Source organism: Epinephelus lanceolatus, chromosome 16, assembly GCF_041903045.1.
Source record: "Epinephelus lanceolatus isolate andai-2023 chromosome 16, ASM4190304v1, whole genome shotgun sequence".
Lineage (NCBI taxonomy): Eukaryota > Metazoa > Chordata > Actinopteri > Perciformes > Serranidae > Epinephelus > Epinephelus lanceolatus.
The window spans coordinates 43,500,684-43,515,803 of NC_135749.1; the positions used below are offsets into that span (position 1 = coordinate 43,500,684).

Genomic DNA, 15,120 nt, shown 5'->3' on the forward strand with positions numbered 1-15,120 from the left:
AGGTACTCTTGGCTGAGTTGGGTATCTGGCTTCATCCAATATCTCTGGTTTAACATGTAATGTCCTAACTTGCCAATGTAGACTCACTCATTATGTTAGAACAACTGTCAGACGATCGACGCTCGTATCTAGAGGTTTTTTTTTTCCAAATATAGGTTTGACAACAATTAATTTTCACGTAGTCACGAAGAAATACTACATTACCCACAATCCCAACGTCTACCAGCGAGGTCTGTGATTGGCCAAACTCTTACCCGCGAACGGTGTTTCCGTTTCCGCTAGGAGGCTCGCATGTTGGCTAACGTCATGACGATTCGTAATGCATTTTATGGCACAGTGAGTATGATTTCTTATGCTATATGTACACAGACATAGAACAACACATACTATAACACAGTGCCATGCATGCGTTAGCAACGTAGATATGCCGTCATAACGCCGAACGTTAACTTCGTGACAGTTAGTGAGCAACTCTGTATGTTTAATCCGTGTATGGTTCGATCTTTCATTATTCCGTTTCAAAACAAAATCAGAAAAATAAGCAAATGGGTCCGTTTTTCCGTCTTGAAACCAAAACGGAAAACCGAAAATGAAAAAACGGCGTTTTTCTGTAGGAGAACAGAGTGGAGACTAGCAGACTCACAAGCAGCTGCAATTTTCACAGTGGGACTGTTGAGTCACATTATTAAGATTTAACATTTTTTCAGGCGAGAAAGCAACCATGTAGATTCCCCATATGCGGTTAGCTTATCCAAATAACGCCTGTTTGTAAATCTGCTGCGACGTTTTCGGACATGTGAAAAGCCGTGACCGGCCGGTGTTTCGGGTTAACAGGGGACCGGTTCATGGATGCGCGTTGTCATGGCAACGGCAGAAACAACTGAGCTGGCTGTCCAACATGGCGGAGTCTGAAGCGTAAATAACATCATAAACTTACCCATCTCCAAATAAACATTCCATAAACATCATCATTTCATTTCCTATATTGTTTCCCCCATCTTCTGTCTATATCTAAAAATCCAAGTTAATAACAACACTGACATATCAGTGTTGTTTTGAGCACACTGTTCATTGATCATCAGTGTCATAAAGCAACTGCATTGGGAACACTTAACACTCGCTCCTAAATATAATCTTGTGCCGCTTTGACTTTTAATGATAAAATAGCAAAGACCGCTTTGAGTAGCTTGATCTTCATTTCTGATCCATCACCTGATAAGTTCACCTTGACAAAGTGCCTCGAATTAGACAATAACGAGCCTTACTCTTATGCTCTTTCTGGATGTCACTTACAGAGTTTGAAAAAAAAATTACCTCACCAAAGACATAACAAGGAAAGATGGGGAAAAAGCAGTGCCAAAATGGCTGATTGGTGCCAGGGACAGGGGATGCAACCGTGCCATTAGAGCACATGGAGGAGAGCAAAACCGGTAAGTCACAAAATATGCAAGATATAAATAACAGACACAGTGCTCAGTGCTTTTTCTACACTCTTTAATTTTAATTTTTTTATAGTGTTTGCTGTATTCATGATCACGATGTGAATTTTGGCATCAAAACAAGACTGTCGACCGACAAGATGGCCGCACCCTAGCTAAAAAACTAATGAAAAATGTGAAACTAGACTTCAATTTTCTCCTTAATGTTTACATTTAATGTGTTAGTTTAACTGGCTGTTGCGTGTCCTTTTTAATAAAATGTAGTGTCTGTATTCAAAGATCTATAAGTCCTTTTATATTTAATATTTAATATTATCTTTCTCAATATTTGCTATTTAGTCATGCTCATTATGTGTCAGTGATTTAAAAAACAAACAAAAAGAATATGACATGAGTTTTTTCTTTCTTACAGTTGCTTTCAGGCTATTGGAGAGTTGGAGAGAAAGGTCACTGTGGTGAGTATATTTTCTATTTTGACAGAAAAAAGTGTCACTCAATACTCTCTTTTCATGGCACACCCCTGCAGAATTGTCTAATGTTGCAGACACCATCCTATTTGCGGACACCATCCTATTGACTTCTTAGGGCTCTACAGTGCAAGTATTTTATGTGTATTTGCGCCCAAAAGTAGATATGTTTTTAATTGCTGGCTGTCCCCCTCACTGACCGATGTGTCAGACTGATGAAAAAATATGATTCTGAAATATTGCAGTAACAAAAGCAATAAAATAGCAGTGATGTTGATTGGGTCCCTGGGAAATTCAATGGGTCCCCAATTAAAAAATGTATTTCTTTCTATTTCTTATATTCTTCTATTTCTTAAATTGTAGTGTTAAACTCCTTTGATGGTGGTATGGTATGATATGGTTATAATTAATGGATATATTCATGTATGTTCAAAATGTAGCCTATCTGAAATTAAACAAATAAAATTCCAAATCTGAAAAGGTTATTGCAAAACAACTGTCACAGTGGCATGACATACAAAATTCAGATAAAATAGCATTTTTGTAGCAACATAAATAGCACCAAAATAAATTACTAAAATTCAAATGAAAACAAAATGGTGTCTGTAGTACCAAAATAAATTATAGCTGCTGCGCAGCAATGTCGGGGCCGGGCAATTTTAGGCAAAATTAGGCAATTTGAAAGTGAAAGTTCCAAAGCTGTGACACATATGGTTGATTTGTTATGAATTTGAAATTTAGAGGCTTGCTGTAGTGCCGCCATCAGGACTATTGTCTTGTGTTCAGGGTTTCCGCGGGTCATTAAAAAGCATTAAAAGTCATTAAATAGATTTTGCGAAAATTAAGCCCTTAGATGGCATTAAAAAGCACTAAATTCGATGTCCAGAGGCATTAGAAAATTAAATACACTTGATGGAAAAAAAACATTGTTATTCACGATTTATTTTGATTATATAAACATGTAATAATTTTGATCGGAAGTATAATGTGATGATTGACAGGCAGAACCCTTTAATTGGCTATTGTTTACGGTCGGTGCACGAAGTCACAACACCTGATGCTTGGAATGCAACGTGCTGTGAGCGTGCTCATGCTGTGGCGAAAGAGCGGAGGGAATATTAGCGAAATGTCGGAAAAATGCAATAGTGGAAAGCTGACATAACCCATGGCCCGATGGCCCGGGCCAATAAAATAGTATGTTGGGCAAGTTGATTGACAGGTCACAGGCCCGCTTGGGCCAGTGACGCTGTAAGGCTTTTTTTGTCAGGGGAACAACTCCAGTGGATTTTTATCCCACTTTTCTGGAGCCTTCAGTGGATTTATTGGGCTTTTTGGCCAAAGGTGCCCTCACCTTTGCTCGTGCAGTGAAACGCCGGAGGAGGGGGAAACGTGCCAGTGCGCTTGTGCGTCTTCGCCAACGCGGACACCGCTGCCAAGCAGGTATATTTCTCTCCAACGTGCGTTCGCTGACCAGTAAACTGGATGAACTTCAGCTACTGAAGTTCATCCAGTACTTAATCCTGATGGTGAAAAACGGAGACTTTCTACATCTGCAGTTTTGTGCTTCATGGAGACGTGGCTGTGTGGATCGATACCGGACTCTGCGCTGCAGCTAGCAGGCTTCCAGCTCTTTAGAGCGGATCATAACACGGAACTCTCCAGCAAAACTAAAGGTGGAGGTATCTGTTTTTACACTAACAGCGGCTGGTGTAACAACGTGACAGTGATCCAGCAGCACTGTTCTCCTGATCTGGAATCTTTTTTCATCAACTGCAAACCTTTTTACTCCCCCTGTGAGTTTGCTTCATTCATTCTGGTCGATGTTTACATCCCAGTGCAGGCCAATGTGCAGGAGGCACAGCGCATGCTCGCCGACCAGATAGCTACTGTGTGTGGAGCGGACTTTACCCAGACTCCTTAGTTATTGTCATTGGCGACTTTAACAAAGGTAACCTCACACATGAACTCCCCAAATAAAAACAGTTTATAAAATGTCCTGAGAACGACCTGAGAGAAGAATATTCTAGATCACTGTTAGACAACTGTTAACAAAGCCTATCACCCCATCCCCTGCGCTGCACTGGGCCACTCTGACCACAACACTGTCCACCTGATTCCCTCAAACAGGCAGAAGTTAAAGCTCTGTAAACCTGTTGTGAGGTCATCTAAGAAGTGGACAGAGGCTGTGCTGTATATAGACCATCACGCGCTACGGTGAGGTATAATGGAGTTAAATGAAATGAAGTTTTATAGACATTTTTTCTCTCTCTCTATTTTTTTTACTTGGGCCAGTAAGAATATACAAGGGGCCAGTAAAACTCTGAACTGCTGGCCCAGGGGGCCAGTGGGGAAAAAATGTTATGTTGAACACTGTGCAAGTTTCAGCAGAAGTGGTTGGATGAGGAACTATTCAGAACCTGGTTAAAGCCTGTCGACGATAAACCACGAGTGGCGTTTTGCAGCGTGTGCAAAAAGATCTTCAAACACAATGCCCGTCAATGCGGTGAAATCACACATGCTGTCAGATAGTCACAAGTCAGTGATTAAAGGCAGGCAGCAGTTAACTGTGCTGAATTTCTTTGCCGTGACCAGCAACGCAACTTTTGCTTTCACCACCACAACTGCAGCTGCTGCTGCTACCACCACCACACCTGCCGCTACAGTGACCGCCTCCGGCCTTTTCAGGTTAGAGTTAGTTTTTCACATCATTCTTCAGGCTGGTTTTGTTCTTTTTGAAATGTGCAAATAAACTGTCTTGTGGGCCATCTGCACTTTGACATGGGCATTAAATTTGTTTAAAGTGGCATTAAAAAAGGGCATTAAAAAGCATTAAATTAGATTTGCTGATACCTGCAGAAACCCTGCGTGTTTCCGGTTGAGGACATCTGGCATGGGACTGGACCTATGTGAAAAGTTTGGGTAGATTTCTCACATGGAAATGTTGAACGAGCAGAGGCTTGAACTCACAATCTTCAACACCAAGAAGCAGCCCCTATCTCACTGAGCTAATTGGCAAGTGGAAATGTCACATGTAGCTTCACAAATTGACTAAGCCAGTCACCTGTGTGCAAGACAGCAGCTGTTAGTGTGTAAAGGCAGATTTCAAATGGCTGTCAAAAATTCAGTTATTAAGTGTAGTGTAATGTACTGATTTACTGAAGACATATACTGTACCTTTTAGCTGACCTTTAAAAGATATGTGTTGAAGCAATATAATCTGTGCAACTGACAAATTACACACTGGTTTAATATTTAATGTATTCTTATGACACACACACACACTCATTGAGCACTTAAGCATTGTGGTGGAGAAGTACCTAGGACTCACTGTGAATTATTTCTAAAAATAGCATGAGGATGGGTTCAGAAAACACTAGTGGAAAATTAGGGGAATTACAGCTTGTCCTGAGAATGATCCTAGTAAGAGGAGGCGGTCTTAGATCTAGGAAAAACATTACTCAGCAGAAATATGACACCATTATGGTGGAGAAAAAGTGACTCAGCAGAGGTGGGATATGTTACGATCAGAGCCAAGTGAGAAGGATTAAGGGAAAGAGATGACTCAGCAGAAATTCTACGATAAAAGAGCGAGCGCAAACAAAGAAATTCCAGCCTTGCTCCGGAGCTTGGCTCATTTGGGTTGTGATGTGTTTGTTGCCTGCGAGCACATTAAACTCAGTTGCATCTGATTCTACGTGTCTCCAGTGATTTTTTTGACCTCTGAGTATTTGAGTTTTTGATATCTAATGGAAGACAAAGAAAGTCCGTTTGAGAGGAGAAGAGCGAGGTCGCGAGCTAACTGGCCCGGCTCAGGACCTTGACTTTTTTGCTTCTACATAAGACAAAAATACACAATTGCATCTAGACAGCATGGAGATGTTGGTAATTTGTTTTTAACAATGATTTATTGGCCCCATAAGTGAAAAACTGATGTTTAAAAATACCATTTTTGAATTGACTACCGTAACTGGGGCTTGAACTCACAACCTCTAACACCAAGAATCAGCTCGTAACTCATTGAACTAATTGGCTGGAAGTGGCTCCTAGTGTGTGGTCTGAAAAATGGACTCAGGTAGTCACCAACCAGGCAGCAGTTGTCAAGGCAGATTTCAAAAATTTTCAAAATGTCATAAATTCCATTATCAAAACAAAAATCTGATAATATATAAATTGCATCTTGACAGCATGGAAATGTTGGTGATTTGTTTTTAACGATAAGTATTTTGCTTCATAAGAGAAAATGTGATGTTTAAAAATGCCATTCTTACATTGACTCCAGTTCGCATGAGAGTGAAATTCAAAATGCTGTAAAAAATTCAGTTTTTGAGATAAAATTCTGATATTTTCCATACATCATCTACCATGACTCCAAAATTTTGTCATTTTTTTAAATGAACATTGAAAATGTTTTTAGCAAGAATTTGCAAGCATATGTTAACAATACTGTTTACAGTCAAACATTTTGATGCACTGTAGGCTCAATTTTGGATAAATCAAAAATCTGTGTGGATCGTTTGTGGAGGGCAGTCTGAAGATGCTCTGTAGCAAGTTTGGTGTCAGTTGAGCAAATATTGTGGGAGGAGATAGGTTTAATACGTTTTACAGTTTCTGAAAAAAACAGAGTGATGAACTTCATAATTTGTACTGAGTTTGAGTGTACAAAAGTTTCTAAAGTATTGGGGCTACATTTTGGTGAAAGTTGCAAAACTGTAGCACATACAGTTGGTTTGGTAGGAATTTTCAAAGTTTTTAAATTTAAACGCTTATTGTGCCCCCTTATTGTTTTTCTTTTGTCATGTTTATTAGTGTAACATGTAAAAACAACATGTAAGAGCTCTCCAAAGCCCTTCTGGCTGAAAAAATAAACAATATTCAGGTTTTGTTGGCACAAATTAAAGTCAAAGAAACAACAAAGAGAGATCTGTGTACAAACTCACAGCGCTAACTGACTGCGACAGTCTCGTGAGAGTTTTATTTGAGGGAGCGGGAGAGAGTCAACTGCTCCTAAAATTAACCGGATGTTTTATTTTGTTTCTGCGCACGACTTCCTGTCCCGCACGATCTGCTCTGTGCTGAATTGCTGCATTGTGCTCCGGCGTAAAAATAGAAGCTCTGCATATCTGCTGCGGATGCTCCGGAGCGCCGCAGCTGTGACAGAGCCAGTGGAACCACAAACATTGATTAGAATTGAAACGTATCAGCTCCGCTGCACACGCATCTGGTGGAATTTAGGGGTTACGGGAGGAAGCAGGAGACGGTCAAAGAGGGAGATGCAGCTTTCAGCAGCTGTATCAGAAACATTAAACCGATTTATAACTTTTCAATCAGGCCATCGGCCGGTTCAAGCTACATTGAGACCGATTCATTAATCTGTGTACCGATTCCCTGGCATCTTTTAAATCAAAACAGATTTTCCGATTCAAATCGGTTATTCGTTACAGCCCTAGTTAATATAATTTTTCATGTACTAGGTGTCAGGTCAATTTTCCCGTAATATCAATCTTTCACTATTATCAATCAATTCAATCAATTTTATTTATAAAGCCCAATATCACAAATCACAATTTGCCTCACAGGACTTTACAGCATACAACATCCCTCTGTCCTTTGGACCCTCACAGCGGATAAGGAAAAACTCCCCCCCCAAAAAAACCCTGTAACAGGGAATAAAAACGGTAGAAACAACTGAGGAGGGATCCCTCTTCCAGGACGGACAGACGTGCAATAGATGTCGTACAGAACAGATCAGCATAATAAATTAACAGTAATCCGTATGACACAATGAGACAGAGAGAGAGAGAGAGAGAGAGAGAGATGCAGGACAGACGGTAATGACAGTAGCTTACAGCAACATTAATGAAATTAATAATATTATAGTTATAGTTCTGGCTACTGAGGTACAATATGTTGAAAGTATGTATTAATATCTGGCAGTATACATGTGTGACAATAGTCATATGTGTATAATAACAGTAGAAGTATGACTAATGACTAATGATGGCAGCAGCAGCAGGAGGCATGTGGCAGGACCACGGCAGCAGCACAACCACACACGTCACGCTATCCAAGGCACTGCTGCAATACAAGTTAATCTGAGAGACAGTGGAGCACAAAGGCTCCGGAGAAGAAGCTGAGTTAGTGACATCCAGAATGGCCGAGTTAGCAAGGTGCAGTAATAGGATACGAGAGAGAGAGAGAGAGAGAGAGAGAGAGAGAAGGAGAGAAAGTGCCCGGTGTATTATAGGGGGTCCTCTGGCAGACTAGACCTAAGTCAGCCTAACTAGGGGCTGGTACAGGGCAAGCCTGAGCCAGCCCTAACTATGAGCTTTATCAAAGAGGAAAGTCTTAAGTCTAGTCTTAAATGTGGAGACGGTGTCTGCCTCCTGGACCGTAACAGGAAGATGATTCCACAGGAGAGGAGCCTGATAGCTGAAGGCTCTGGTTCCTGATCTACTTTTGGAGACTTTAGGGACCACGAGTAACCTTGTGTTCTCAGAGCGCAGTGTTCTGGTGGGATAATATGGCACTATGAGCTCTCTAAGATATGACGGAGCTTGACCATTTAGAGCTTTATAAGTTAACAGTAGGATTTTAAATTCAATTCTGGATTTTACAGGGAGCCAGTGCAGAGAAGCTAAAACAGGAGAAATATGATCTTGTTTCTTAGTTCCTGTTAGTACACGTGCTGCTGCATTCTGAATTAGCTGGAGAGTTTTTAAGGACTTACTAGAGCTACCTGATAATAGAGAGTTACAGTAATCCAGCCTAGAGGTAACAAAAGCGTGGACCAATTTTTCTGCATCTTTTCGGGTCAGGATAGGCCTAATTTTCGCAATATTACGCAGATGAAAAAATGCAGTCCGTGAGGTTTGTTTTAAATGAGAATTAAAAGACAAATCTTGATCAAATGTTACTCCAAGGTTTCTTACGGTAGTGGTAGAGGCCAGAGCAGTGCCATCTAGAGAAACTATGTCATCAGATAAAGAGTCTCTGAGTTGTTTGGGGCCAAGAACAATAACTTCAGTTTTGTCTGAATTTAACATCAGGAAATTGGTGCTCATCCAGGTTTTTATGTCTTTAAGGCAGTTATGGCGTTTAGTTAATTGATTACTTTCTTCTGGCTTCATCGATAAATACAACTGTGTATCATCCACATAACAATGGAAATTTAGAGTGATTTCTAATGATGTTGCCTAAAGGAAGCATATATTGAATAAATAGGATTGGTCCGAGCACAGAACCTTGAGGAACTCCAAAACAAACTTTGGTACGTACGGATGATTCATTATGAACGTCAACAAACTGAAAACGATCAGATAAATAAGATTTAAACCAGCTTAGTGCAGAACCTTTTAGGCCAATTAAGTGATCCAGTCTCTGCAGTAGAATTTGATGGTCAATTGTGTCAAATGCCGCACTAAGATCTAATAAAACAAGTACAGAGACGAGTCCTTTGTCTGAAGCAATCAGAAGGTCATTTGTAATTTTAACTAGTGCTGTCTCAGTGCTATGATGCACTCTAAATCCTGACTGAAATTCCTCAAATAAATTATTAACATGGAGAAAATCACACAGCTGGTCTGCGACTACTTTCTTGAGGATCTTTGACATAAAGGGAAGATTAGATATTGGTCTATAGTTGGCTAACACCTCTGGATCCAGGGTGGGCTTTTTTAGTAGAGGTTTAATTACAGCTACCTAAAAAGACTGTGGTACATAGCCTGTTAATAAGGATATATTGATCATATCTAATGTATGAGTGTTAACTAAAGGAAAGACCTCCTTAAGTAGCCTAGTTGGGATGGGGTCTAAGAGACACGTTGATGATTTAGATGAAGAAATCACTGCGGTCAATTCTTGAAGAGAAATTGGGGAGAAGCAATCTAAATATATATTAGGTCTTACAGCTGTGTTTGAGGTTAGATAGGTACTATCTGAGGACAGGAGGTCATGAATTTTGCCTCTAATAGTTAGAATTTTGTCATTAAAAAAGCTCATAAAATCATTACTGCTAAGGGCTAAAGGAATACAAGGCTCAATAGAGCTGTGACTCTCAGTCAGCCTGGCTACAGTGCTGAAAAGAAACCTGGGGTTATTCTTGTTTTCTTCTATTAATGCTGAGTAATAGTTTGCTCTGGCATTGTGGAGGCCCCTCTTACAAGTTTTGAGACTGTCTGCCCAGATTAAACGAGATTCTTCCAGTTTGGTTAATCGCCAATTCCTTTCAAATTTTCGCGATATTTGTTTTAACTTGCGGGTTTGAGAGTTATACCAAGGAGCGAACTTTCTTTGCTTTGTTAACTTCATTTTAAGAGGAGCTACAGAGTCGAGTGTTGTTCGCAGCGAGCCTACGGCGCTATCGACAAGATGATCAATTCGGGAGAGGTTAAAGTCGGTATGGGAAACCTCTGTTACTGAAGGACTTGGTATTGAATGACAGCGCAGTGGGTGGTGTTGGTGCGGCGGACTCCTCCGTCAGCGCCTCTCCCTCCCGCTGCGTCCCTCTCTGGCCCGGCACGTGCGCGAGCCATCTCCGCCCGAACGGGATTTGCCGTGATATACAACATTATTGATAGTATTAATTAATTATTAATGATATTCGAATGATCCAATTTAGGTTCAAACTTATAAAAAAATAAATATATTTGAATATATTTCTAACTTCGATTTTTTTTTTTTGACAGCCCTAACACACGTTTACTGCTGATCTATTCGCACGGGATAAGTATTACCTGAGGTAATTGTCCTGGACAGAAGGTAAAAGTCACGGTAATCTTTACTGACATCGTGCGGTAATGATTACTGACAAGGCACATTCGGACGGGACTAAAATCTCTGGTAATTATTACTTTACTCCTCGTCCCTATGTAAAACTAATCCCGTCCGAACAGGGCTTTAGTCTATTCCTATTTCATATTGCATGCAGTTTGGGCCTTTTCTGTCTGTCTCCATGTCTTAAACCTTATCTGGCCCACAAGGTCAGCATATGTGAAGTAGTTTCTCTCTGTGCACGCAAAGGCGTTATCTGTTTCTCTGGCGTAAGTACTTCCACTCTGTATGTCAATTTGTCTCTCATTCGCCCGGGAGCTGGGGTTCCAGGGTCTGAATGCTTGATAATTTATTTCAAAGAAAATAAACGCCCAAAGGACAGCTCTCTGTGTTTTTCATGATCACCACGAATTATTGCCATTACACAGGCATTTGACTGGTGAGCCAAAAATATAATTTTAGACCCTGCATTGGCTGTTTAAAGCCAAGTCTTAGAAACTTTTGTTTGTTTGTATGATAGTGTGACGTGTGTTGCAATAAAAGATTATCTAACATGACTTTTTTTCTATTTTACAGGGGGGTGAAGCAGCAGACCAAACTGCAGAAAGCCAGGACTAGGCCTGTGTTCCTCCATCTATGTTACTTCCTGTATGTTTCTGTGTGTTCCTGTTGCAGTGTTCCTCCATCTATGTTACTTCCTGTATGTTTCTGTATGTTCCTGTTGCAGTGTTCCTCCATCTATGTTACTTCCTGTAAGTTTCTGTATGTTCCTGTATGTTCCTTAGCAGAAAGTGTTCCTGTTTGCTCTCCTTTTTTTTTCTCCGTTTTTTTTTTCTCATAGTTTCCAATAAATCAGACCATTGTCAATGTTGACAGAATTTTTTTCTCTGGTTTTTCAGTGAGTATGTGATGGTGACACTTTAAATGTATTGGTATTGATGTAAATGGTATTGTTAAAAAAATTCTAGAAACATTCACTGAGTGTTTTAATTTCCTAGGAATAGGAACAGAATCACATTTGTTTTATAATTTTCATGAAGGGAACATTAAACTGAAAACATTGTGGTAACCTTCCTATAATGTTCAATTAACCTTGGGAACGTCAGGAAAACTTGCTGTTTATAATTGTGTTTAAAACTTTAAAACATTTTGGCAACCGTCCTATAATATTCAACTTACTTTCCCAGAACATTCTGGGAACTTCAAAATAACCTTCTGGTTATGTTAGGAAAACTTGCTGTTTTAACTTGGAAGGAACATTTGAGGGAGAACATTCTGGTAACTTTCTTAAAACATTAAATTAACCTTACCAAAACATTCAGGCAACATCAAAATATCCTTCTGGTAACGTCAGGAAAACTTGCCGTTTTAACTTAGAAGGAACATTTGAGGGGAGACATTTTGGTAACCTTCTTATAACGTTCAATTAACCTTCCAAGAATGGTTAGGGAACATCAAAATAACCTTCTGGTTACGTCAGGAAAACTTGCCGTTTTAACTTGCAGGGAACGTTTTACGGAGAACATTCTGGTAACCTTCTTTAAACGTTCAATTAACCTTCCAAGAACGTTCCAGGAACATCAATATAACCTTCTGGTTACGTCAGGAAAACTTGCCGTTTTAACATGCAGGGAACGTTTTATGGAGAACATTCTGGTAACCTTCTTTAAACGTTCAATTAACCTTCCAAGAACATTCCGGGAACATCAATATAACCTTCTGGTTACGTCAGGAAAACTTGCCGTTTTAACATGCAGGGAATGTTTTACGGAGAACATTCTGGTAACCTTCTTATAACGCTCAGTTAACCTTCCAAGAACGTTCCGGGAGCATCAATATAACCTTCTGGTTACGTCAGGAAAACTTGCCGTTTTAACACGCAGGGAACGTTTTACGGAGAACATTCTGGTAACCTTCTTATAACGCTCGATTAACCTTCCAAGAACGTTCAGGGAACATCAATATAACCTTCTGGTTACGTCAGGAAAACTTGCCATTTTAACATGCAGGGAACGTTTTACGGAGAACATTCTGGTAACCTTCTTTAAACGTTCAATTAACCTTCCAAGAACGTTCCGGGAACATCAATATAACCTTCTGGTTACGTCAGGAAAACTTGCCGTTTATACCAGTATATTACGTTGTGTTGCAACATTCAAAAAACGTTCCTACAACTTAAAACAAACGTTCCCAGAATGTTTAGGGAACCAAAATTTGTTAGCTGGGTAGTTGTCTGTGGGTTGTGTTGCGTAGTGCTGTGTGGGGCATGTCGTCTGTTGTGACCAGTCTTCGTGACTGTGAGTGTTGTGTGTTTCTTTTATGTCAAGAAGGTGACGTCTGTTTCATCTATACTCCTGACCTTTAGCTGTGCGAACATGGTAAGATCTGCCAGTATCAGCAGGCTGGATGACAACTGCTGGTTTCCTGTAGCCATGCTCCTGGAGTCTGACGCTTTGTCCTGCATGCAATGATGTCATCAGCTTGGCTGATCTGTCGTAGTATCTTTTCTGATACTGCTGTCATTGGACTCTCCTGGCGTGAACATCTCTGTAGCTGATTACCTTGGGCTGAAGCTGCTGGTGGGTGCTGGGTAGGATTGAGTGTCAGCAACGACTCATGAGCAGCTGGGTTGGTGATCTGAAGCTGCCCACTGGAGTGTTACGATCTCTTTAAGAAACGCTATATCAATTTTCTCTCTTTGTAATTTTGTTAAGATTTTGGCAGGATTGAGAATCTCTAACATTTAAGGTAATTATTTTCAAAATATTATATTCTTCAACTAGAAGATTGTGTGTAGTATAGATTTGTCTTTAAGTACTTCCCACTGTCATACACTCTCGGTGTCAAACAAAACAAAACAAAGGTCTTCTTCACAGAACAATATTTCTGAACCACAAAACCACAAAAAGAATTTTCATTGTATTGACTTCCAAACTTGATGGGCTCTCCTCTAGAGGCAGAAAGATGATCTTTCATCCATCTTCTGTGGCTCCTAGATAAGTCCAACTTCAGTTTGGTGTTTGCCCATCTGGTCAGTTGTGTTCTTAATTCTCTATATTATGTGTTACCTACTGTCCAAGCAATGTTATACAGGCCCATAAAATACACAGAAAGGCAAGTAAAGAATGGTTTCAGCTTTAACTTCAAGTGATTTTACTGTATTCAAAACATAGGATATAGGTAAAAAAAAATCAAAGTTGGGGGGAAATGATTCAGTGTCTCTTTAAAAAGATCAACTTAAAACTCCGCTTTCATTTCTAAGGGCTTTTGTGCCCATAATTGTTTTTTGTGTCTATATTTCTCACCATTTGATTACATCCTTTAAAGATATTTGAAGTAACATTAAATCAGCTCTAAGTCTCTAGTGATTTGACTGTACTCAAAACATAGATTGTAGGGTGTTGGTAACTGAAAAGCTAAAGTAGGGGAGGAAATGATTTAGTATCCCTTAAATCAACATAAAAGTCCCCTTACATTTCTGAGAGTCTGTGTGCCTATATTTCTCTTTTCTGTCCATATTTCTCTTTCTTTGGTTACACCCTATAATTCAAAATAAATTGTCATCCATGTAAATCTATCCTTTTAGTGTTTCATTATTTTACTTAGTCTTGTTTGGGATCAATATTCTCTCTTCAGTGTCATTCATTCATTCATTCATTCATCTTCTAACCACTTCATCCTCTTGAGGGTCGCAGGGGGGCTGGAGTCTATCCCAGCTGACATCGGGCGAGAGGCAGGGTACACCCTGGACACGTCGCCAGACTATCGCAGGGCTGACACATAGAGACAAACAACCATTCACGCTCACATTCACACCTATGGACAATTTAGAGTTATTAATTAACCTAGTCCCAAATCTGTCTTTGGACTGTGGGAGGAAGCCGGAGTGCCCGGAGAGAACCCACGCTGACACAGGGAGAACATGCAAACTCCGCACAGAAGGGCTCCCACGCCCGGGATCGAACCGGCAATCCTCTTGCTGTGAGGCGAGAGTGCTAACCACCACACCACCATGCCACCCTCTTCAGTGTCATGTTTCTTCCTAAATTCCTGTACCTTTTCTCTCGTGTGTTATCATCTGATTTCCTCCATCTCTTGTCGCTGCTTGTTGCCATGTGAACGTTCTCTTTACGTTGTCCTCCATGTTCGTAGTGGGCTGATCCTTTGGGATTTCCACGTCGATTCCTTGTGTCCTCAGCTCATGTGCAGCCTTCTGAGCATTTTCATAGATCTGTGTCGGTACACCAAAGAATGTGGATTCTTGTCAATACACGCACGACTAAGAGAAAGAACGGTAAGGGAACAAGTCTTTTAATTATTAGAATTAGACAACTTTATTGTCATTGTATATTGTACAACGAAATTCTGTTCTTAGCACTAGCAGTAACGTTACTAGCTAGTAGCTAGCACTAGCATAGAGTACCAAGCTGCTGCGTTTATACGCG

General features: G+C 40.2%; 1 long non-coding RNA gene across 1 annotated transcript; it reads left to right on the plus strand.

The window, feature by feature from the left end:
• Window positions 1-262: 262 nt before the first annotated feature.
• LOC144467479 (uncharacterized) lies at window positions 263-13,586 on the plus strand. Its single transcript, XR_013493673.1, has 4 exons — window positions 263-336; window positions 1,296-1,430; window positions 1,852-1,894; window positions 11,252-13,586. It is a non-coding gene; the product is annotated as an uncharacterized LOC144467479 (long non-coding RNA).
• Window positions 13,587-15,120: the final 1,534 nt, after the last annotated feature.